Consider the following 9,490-nt stretch of genomic DNA (forward strand, 5'->3'; position numbering starts at 1 on the left):
TTAATTAAATTCAGGGTGGAGGAAGTGGAAATGTTTAGTGACTTGTTTCCATATATTAAAACTTGCCATTTATAATATTCTTGGTTTTTCACAACATCCTCCCAGGCCATTTTATAATCAAAAGTTATAATAAATAAATACAATTACATGTCAGCACCTAATGAACTGACAGATAATTAAACAGAGTATAGAATTTTTTTTTTTAATTAGATGCTTTTATCATAACAAAATTACTTTCTGAGAACTGTCTCCATGCCAGTGTGAACGTGCATATAGAATAATCATCCGTGTGCAACTTGCATGAGAAAGGCAACATTCAGTGTTACAACTGTACTCCATTAAATCTGTACTCAGTCTACTTTGGAATTTAAGTGTTTGTATGTTAAATCTGACACAGAGACAGTTTGGACTTAAAAACCTTAAATCCAGCATAGAGTGGTTCAGTGAATTCGGTGTTGAATGTGCGTATGTGTGTAAGTGTGTTTGTGTCAGAGACGCTGTAGAAGGACAGAGTGCCAGCCGACACGTCCAGATACACTCCTACTCTCTTAGATTGTGGTATACGGGTTATGTTATTGCACACATTATTGTGCCAGACAGTGAATCCATAACAAGTGCAAAAAAGACACCAGGATTTGTCATTGTATCCAAACTTACAGACAGTCCCTTCTTTCCTGCTGATTCCTTTATAAGCCACTGCTACACGAGCCCAGGAGTCCCGTTCATCATCCCCAAGGCCCCATTTAACTTCCCAGTAACAGCGTCCAGTCAGACTCTCTCGACACAGAACCTGAGGAATATCAGCAAATCTCTCTGGATGATCAGGATACGGCTGATTATCTTTCACATATTCTATCTTTTTGTTCTTTTCAGACAGGATGAGTTGAGTGTTTGCTGTGTTTGGATCCATTGTAAGATCACAGGCATCTGAACACAAGAAGAGAGATAAAAAGTTTATTAATCTCATTTGTTTTGTTTTTTAAATGTGCAAGAATGTGTTAGAAGAAGAACCAACACTTTTGTAGTCCTGATTTTATCCTGAAGGGTCCTCCATGATCCAAACTAGAAAAGACACACAAACATACAGACAAAACTAATTGTGAGAAGTTTGAATAGATATTCACATACAGACTATTAATATAAAGTCAAGTCATATTTATTTGTATAGCACATGTCTCAATTCCAAAGCAGCTTCACAGAACCGTATGTCTCAATGTCTTGAGATTTTTTATATTTTGATATCTTCAGACCCCTGTACACAGCTTTACAGGAAATATTCTGCAGTCTTTTTGAGCTCCTAGTGAACAGCCGAAGGAGCTAAAACGGATTTGATATATGCATATAACTGTAAAACAAATAATATAATATTTAGTTGTAAATTGTTTGCATTTAGTAACTCTGTAACCAATAAATAACAGTACATGAGTATCTCTACCATCTTCAAATTCTTAATAACCCAATCCATATATTCTAATTAACATACTCAATGTTTTAGTTGTATTTTCAGCAAGCACTTTTTGCAGATATTGACCTTTTACTATAAATATGTAAAAACTGCAATAAAGAAAATGGTGCAAATACATTTTGCGAGTTAAAATATGGATTTAATTGCTACAATGCAGAGATCGGAAGAACCAGAAGAATTAAGGATTTTACTTTCAAAGCAAAGTTTGATCAAAAGCTCTGAATTCAATTATTTCACTTATCTTATACCACACATACTTGAGTATCTGCAGTGAGCATTTTGGATCATTCAGTTTGTCATTGAGCAGCTTGACTCCTGATTCTCCTGGGTGATTGTAGCTCAGATCCAGCTCTCTCAGGTGTGAGGCGTTTGAACTCAGAGCTGAAGACACATAACCACAACCTTTCTCTGTCACCATACAGCCTGACAACCTACAGACACACAGTCAGATCATCTACAGACACACATAAACAGTAAATGGGTTGTTTTAAAGCCAGTGTGGAACCACCATGAATGACTCAATGTAAAAGTCAAACCTCAGTATCTCCAGCTGACAGCTTGAACTCTTCAGTCCATCAGAAAGCAGTTCCACTCCTGAATCCTGCAGGTCATTGTTACTCAGATCCAGCTCTCTCAGGACACAGTTTGAGGATTGAAGAGCTGATGACAAACTCTCACAGCACTGAGCAGTGAGATTACAGCCAGCAAGACTGAAAGATATGAGATTTATATATTTTTAACTGCATTCTACAATTAAGAGTTCAATAATATCAGCATCATTTTGTAAAAACACTTTTTTTTAAATAATCAAAATATACTTAAGATGTATATGTTATCATAACAATTGTGTTTATATTCTGAAACTTTTCAATGTAATATATTATTAAACACTCACAGGGCTTTCCGGCAGTTAATCACAGCTGGTATTAATCTTCTTCTACCCTCATCTGATGTGTTGTATTTCTTGAGGTCCAGCTCATCCAGCGCCTCCTCTGACATCTGAAGCATGTAGGAGATTGTTGAGCAGTGAGCAGGAGAGAGTTTCTTCTCTGAAATAATTTGTCTGATTTCACAAACTCCTGAATCTCTCTGGACAGAGTCTGATCTTTCACTTCCAGCAGACAGAGGAACAGATTGATGGATCTTTCAGCAGAGAGTTCATGTCCATCTTTTATCTTCTCTTTAATGTACTGTGTGGTTCTCCTGATGCTCTCTGAGCTGTTCTCTGTGTGTGTCAGAAGATCCTGTAAGAGTCTCTGATTGGACTCCAGTGAGACGCCCAGCAGGAACCGCAGGAACAGATCCAGCTGTCCATTCTCACTCTCAATGGCATCATCTACTGCACCTTTAAGCAATTTTTGTACTGAAGCAAATTTTTTCAGTCCCTCCATAGTTGTACTTACATGAAAGTAAAACACATAGAAGGCAGCAAGAAACTCCTGGACGCTCAGATGAATGAAGCTGTAGACGTTCCTCTGATGTATCACTGATTCCTCCTTAAAGATGCAAATCCCAGAAAGCACTGAGGCGTCATTGACGTCTATGCCGCTCTCAAACAGGTCCTCCTCATAAAACATCACATTGCCCTTCATCAGCTGCTTGAAAGCCACTTCAGCAAGTTTCACAATCACTTCTCTGTTGGACTGCAGGAGTTTCTCTGGATCTCTCTCTTCATACTTCTGATTCCTCTTGTTGATCTGAATCAGCAGGAAGTGGATGTACATTTCAGTCAGAGTTTGAGGGATTTCTGCACTCAGATCTTCTTCCAGGAGCTTCTGAAGCACAGTGGAGGAGATCCAGCAGAAGACGGGTATGTGGCACATGATGTCGAGGCTTCTTGCTCTTCTGATGTGTGGGATGATTCTGCTGGCTTGATGCTCGTCACTGATTCTCTTCCTGAAATATTGCTCCTTCTGAGACTCATTGAATCCCTGAATCTCTGTCAGACGGTTGATGTGTTTAGAGGGGATCTGATTGGCTGCTGCTGGTCTGGAGGTGATCCAGATGAGAGCAGAGGGAAGCAGATCTCCTTTCATGAGGTTAGACATCAACACACCCACTGATGATGTCTCAGTCACATCAGAAACTTTCTGATCATCTGAAAACATCATTGTCATTCTGCTTTCATCCAGACCATCAAAGATCAACACAACTTTACACTCCTCAAAAATCTTTGGGTCCAGATCTTGAAGTTCAGGATAAAAGTCCAGCAGAAGTCTGTGAAGACTGTACTGATGATCTCGGATCAAGTTCAGCTCTCGAAATGGAAGCACAAACATGAAATCTACATCATGATTGGCTTTTCCCTCGGCCCAGTCCAGAATGAACTTCTGCACAGAAACGCTTTTTCCGATTCCAGCGATGCCTTTAGTAAGAACAGTCTTGATTTGCTCTTTCTCCTCACGTCCTGGTTCAGGTGAGGCTTTAAAGATGTCATTGCAGTAGATTGGAGTGTCTTGTGAGGTTTGTGCTCTGGCTGTTTTCTCCATCTGTAAAACCTCATGTTCTTCATTCACTCCTTCACTCTCTCCCTCTATGATGTAAAGCTGTGTGTAGATCCTGTTGAGGAGGGTTTCTTTCTCTTGGAGTTTGGTTCCCTCAAATAATCTCTCATACTTGTCCTTCATGTTGGTTCTGAGCAGGTCTTTGACTGTCTGCACTTGTCCATCGCTGAATCTAATGTGTTCTTCCATAGAGTTGTTACTCCTTACAGACTCCGATCTCTGTCTCTTCCACCTGCTGATACTGACAAAAACAAACAAACAAAAGGGCATTACAGTACTAGTTATATACTGAGTAGTGGCTGTAGTAATCGCAGGAGGCCGGAGAATCCAAACAAACACTTTATTAATCTGCAAAGTAACATACAATATATCACAGGAGCAAACTAATGAATAACCAGGAACGATACCGAACAATGAAACAAAGGAAACCGAGGGCTAAATTCACAGGGGAGTAATCAGGGTAAAACAGAACAGGTGCAGGAACTAATTAACTACCAGGGAGACTAAAAATTATCAGGAACACAGCCAAAACAGGAACAGCAAAAACAGAACCAAAATACAAATAAAACTAAACAGACATAGAACTACTACATAGAACAAGGCAGAGGGCCGTCAGAGAATGGCACAAGGACGGTGGCGTGATTACTGGTGAATACCACCGGTCTCTTATCTCTCACAGAGGAGCTTCTTAAAGGGATAGTTCAGGATTTTAGACATGAATCTCTATAGCTTCCCCATAAGCAGTGTGGTGCATTGACCATGACTTACCCCCGACAGCGTCCTGTGAGCCGAGCTCCGGTCCAGTTTTGGTCAAGATGAAATTAGTCCGGCAAGTTTGCTGGGGTCACGGCAATAAAGCTTTTTTCTTCTCAAATCAATATGTGTTCAAAAGAGTGATATATTTGCAGCACAAAACCGCTGTCTATGGAGAGGTCAGACCTCGTAATGGCTTGGCACTATTTTCTTCCCCGTCATATCACTGCGCGCTGCCGCTACCTACAGCCAGCTGGGAGCCGCGCACGTGTCACTTTGTTTACAGCTCGTAAAGAGAACGATAACATGTCTGACTACAGCAGCGACGATGACAACATTGACTTTGACACACAGCCAAAAGGATATCTTTACGAACCTGAATACACAGATGACGAGTTACGCCAGATGGAGTTAGAAAGGACAGAAAGAGAGAGGATAGTCACAAGTCCGCACCATTTTCTACAAAGCTTGTACAAACTGATCGCTCTTGGTGAGTAGCTATGTTAGCTCGTTCGTGTAGCTGTTCTGAGCACGTAAACACTGCCGAACAACTGAAAAAGTGGTGTGCGCCTGCGCAGCTCGCAGCTGGCTGTAGGTAGCGGCAGCGCGCAGTGATATGACAGGGGAGAAAATAGTGCCAAGCCATTACGAGGTCTGACCTCTCCATAGACAACGTTTTAGTGACGCAAATATATCACTCTTTTGAACACATATTGATTTGAGAAGAAAAAAGCTTTATTGCCGTGACCCCAGCAATCTTGCCGGACTAATTTCATCTTGACCAAAACTGGACCGGAGCTTGGCTCACAGGACGCTGTCGGGGGTAAGTCATGGTCAATGCACCACACTGCTTATGGGGAAGCTATAGAGATTCATGTCTAAAATCCTGAACTATCCCTTTAAGCATTAAAAGAGTAGTGATGACAGAGAAGGACGAGAGAGGACCAGGTCTGGACTTTCATGTTATGTTTTGTTTATGTGTTTGCAGCATCCATGAACAGCTGCCTCCTTTACTTTCGTTTTGTGTTTGTTTATTTATATATTAAAGTTTGTGAATGCTACATTGGTGCCGAAGCCCTGGAGGAAGGAGGGACACGCTGTCAGAGAGCTCTCGCTGCTGATGGGGATCACGGTGCTGAGGAGGTCGAACAGCAAAGGAGCGGAGACCGCCGATGGCTACTCGAGGTGGGTGCTGGAGCGATTGAACAGCAGGTTGGACGGAGAACTCGCTACCTGGATTGAGGAGTCGCCGCTCCTGTTCGCTGCCCTCAAACCATCTTCCAAAGGATGTCCAGTATCACCGCATGGCACTGCGAGTGAGAGTATCTCATCTGATTGAGGACTTTTGTTTATCTTTTTTCTGGTCTTGTTTCACTTTACTTCAGTGATTCTGCTTATCAGGTGTTCATAAGTGTCTGAATACACTCACTTCTTTTCATTCACTCTGTCAAGTGGACTATATTAGTGATCTAATGTAGGGAATAGTGAATGAGGGTATAGGGAGTGATTTGAAACACAGCCTCTGAGTGTCGACTTTGAGCTCTGTAAATTCACGGTATATTTCTGTAGGCTTGTAATAAGGGATCCACTGGAGGCAAGTTGTAAATGAGAACCCAAGTGCAGTTTATTTGAAACAAAACAAAACAAGAAACAAAAACATGACGTGGCATGAAAACAAAAACCGTGGCATGAACATGAAACTTACCCTACAGCAGAACTACAGGAAACAATACTTGACAAAGACACATGGCAAACATGAAGGCTTAAATACACAGACTAATGACAAAACAAGGGACACCTGTGAACAATGATCAGACAAATAACCAATGACAAGACATGGCAGGATCACATGACAAACAGGGAATCACATGACAGACATGGAAACAAGACATGACACAGAAACATGACAAGAACAAACCCAAAATCGTGACAGAATCCCCCCCTCTAAGGGCGTCTCCCAACGCCCAACAAAACCAAAACACAACATAATACCAGGAGGGTGGTGGAATGGAGGAGGTCATGGGGGAGGGATGGTGGGCCAGGCCCGTGCAAGGGGACAGGACATGGGACGTGGCATGGCGTGGACGAGCCTGGGTCGTGACCTGGGACCTGGACCTGGGCCAGACCTGGGCGGACCTGGTCCGTGGCATGGCATGGGCGGGCCTGGGCCGTGGCAAGGCGTGGGCGGACCTGGGCCGTGGCAAGGCGTGGGCGGATCCGGTAGTGCAGGAAGCCAGGGCGGATCCGGCAGTGCTGGAGGCCAGGGCGGACCAGACAGTTCAGGTGGCCAGGGTGGACCAGACAGTTCAGGTGGCCAGGGTAGACCAGACAGTTCAGGAGACCATGGCGGCGCGGCCTCCATGGTCCTATCAAGGACCCTACTGCCCCCCCCCCCCAAAATTTTCTTGGGGACAGCTATGGGGTTATGGGCTGGAACAGACAACGGCTCAAGAACAGAAATGACGTGAAAAGTCTCAGCAGTCGTGTTGTGAACAGGCTCTGGCTCGGCAGACGTGACGTGAACAGGCTCTGGCTCGGCAGACGTGACGTGAACTTCAAATGTGTGCACCGACCACACACACCATATGGCTGTGGCCATAATTGTTAGTGTAGCCATAACTGAGGACTCAAGATTAGTGGCAGCCATCTCTGCTGAGGGCTCAGGTTCAGGCGTGGCGTTGGCCATCTCTGCTGAGGGTTCAGGCGTGGTGGCGGCCATCTCTGTTGAGGGCTCAGGTTCAGGCGTGGTGGCGGCCATCTTGTCAGGAGACACAGGCTCGGCGGTGGCCATCTTGTCAGGAGACACAGGCTCGGCGGCGGCCATCTTGTCAGGAGACACCGGCTCGGTGGCCGACGTGGTGTGAACAGACTCAGACTTGGCAGGCATGACGTGAAGAGACCCAGACATGGCAGACATGACATGAAGAGATTCAGGCTTGGCAGACATGACGTGAAGAGACTCAGGCTTGGCAGGCATGACGTGATGTGGTTCAGGCTTGGCAGGCATGACGTGAAGTGGTTCAGGCTTCGCAGGCATGACATGAAGTGGCTTAGGCTTGGCAGATACTGTGGGTTTGTGGGGCTTCTCCTCAAAACCCACAGTAAATGAGGAACCGCTCAATAATAGGTCATAGTCCATGTATTGTGCCAGAGACCAATGAATTTTTCCCCCAGGTAGCTGGAAGCAAATTCAAACCTACCCTAAAAATGTCTTTGAGTGCCACATCATTAAAGTCCACCAGGTGAGAGAGTTCACAAAATTCTGCCACATACGATTCAATGGGAAGATTCCCCTGGCGTAGGTTTAGGAGGGAAACCGCTGGGTTCATTGTTGTAGGTCAAGTATTCTGTAATAAGGGATCCACTGGAGGCAAGTTGTAAATGAGAACCCAAGTGCAGTTTATTTGAAACGACACAAAACATGAAACAAAAACATGACGTGGCATGAAAACAAAAACCGTGGCATGAACATGAAACTTACCCTACAGCAGAACTACAGGAAACAATACTTGACAAAGACACATGGCAAACATGAAGGCTTAAATACACAGACTAATGACAAAACAAGGGACACCTGTGAACAATGATCAGACAAATAACCAATGACAAGACATGGCAGGATTACATGACAAACAGGGAATCACATGACAGACATGGAAACAAGACATGACACAGAAACATGACAAGAACAAACCCAAAATCGTGACAAGGCTATTTTCTTGAAACTGATAAATATTATCCAGAATGCATTGTTTTCTATGGTATATTACTGTTTTAATGGAAAATTGTATGTTACTATCAGAATTTAGCTGTTTTTGTACAGCAATGTTTTACAGTGTAGGCTACAAGATACAAATATATATACAAATATACAAATATTCAGTATGGGTTTTATGGACCGATTGACAGATATTTAAAAAACTACACAAAAACATAATTTTCTTATAACTACAAAATTGTACATACATGCTGCTCACATATAATTGTAGCAGAGTTTGTGCTGAATACAGTGTAATCACACTTTAGCCATGAAAATGTTATAATTAACAGAAATAAGCACAAACCTCAGGGGATGTCAGAACACCTCCATGGCCCAGAAAACACCTCAGACCCCAGAGGATAAATGACAAATTACAGCAATTCACTTTTTTATACAGACAATTTACTTTATTTTTTTTATACAGTATTTTTTTCTGTTTGCTTAAATAACATAACAATGTATTAAATTACAAAAATAATCTGTAATTAAACAGTTAAAAAAAAGAAAATTAAAAGGATAGTTCTCCCAAAAATGAAAATTACCCCATGATTTACTCAAATGAACTATTCCTTTAAGTGATAAAACAGTTGAATGACTGGCAGCCAAAAAAACCCCCGCATAAAATTAAAGTAAAATATCCTTATTTAAATAAACCAAAAAGGTTTATTGAAATTCCGGTATTGTATAGAATGCCTAGGCAATGTATAGAATTCCTGATGTTTTTTGCAAAAAATACATTACGGATTACACACTTTGCCGGTAACATATATATTACAGGTAATTCCTGAATTATTAAGATCAAACACCTTCACTGTAAAAAAATATATATTTTAGCAGTTTACAGGTATCTTTATCTGTAAATTATTGAAATTTTCAAAAGCATTTCTATTTTGCATAAACATTTTCCCTGACAGCAAGTGAATCACAAGCATTAACAAAGATTCACTCACTGTCAGGGCAAGTTTTTATGCAAAATAGAAATGATTGTGTACTTCACAGATACAGGCG

General features: G+C 42.2%; 1 pseudogene across 1 annotated transcript; it reads right to left on the minus strand.

The window, feature by feature from the left end:
* Window positions 1–382: 382 nt before the first annotated feature.
* Window positions 383–4,092, minus strand: LOC308687474 (protein NLRC3-like; annotated as a pseudogene). The gene is made up of 5 exons: window positions 2,361–4,092; window positions 2,002–2,175; window positions 1,723–1,896; window positions 1,016–1,062; window positions 383–927 (listed from the first exon to the last, which is right to left on the minus strand). The product of its transcript is annotated as a protein NLRC3-like (transcript).
* Between the last annotated feature and the right edge of the window lie 5,398 nt (window positions 4,093–9,490).

This window comes from Scardinius erythrophthalmus (genome assembly GCF_964197995.2).
Source record: "Scardinius erythrophthalmus genome assembly, chromosome: 3".
In the NCBI taxonomy this organism is placed as follows: Eukaryota; Metazoa; Chordata; class Actinopteri; order Cypriniformes; family Leuciscidae; genus Scardinius; species Scardinius erythrophthalmus.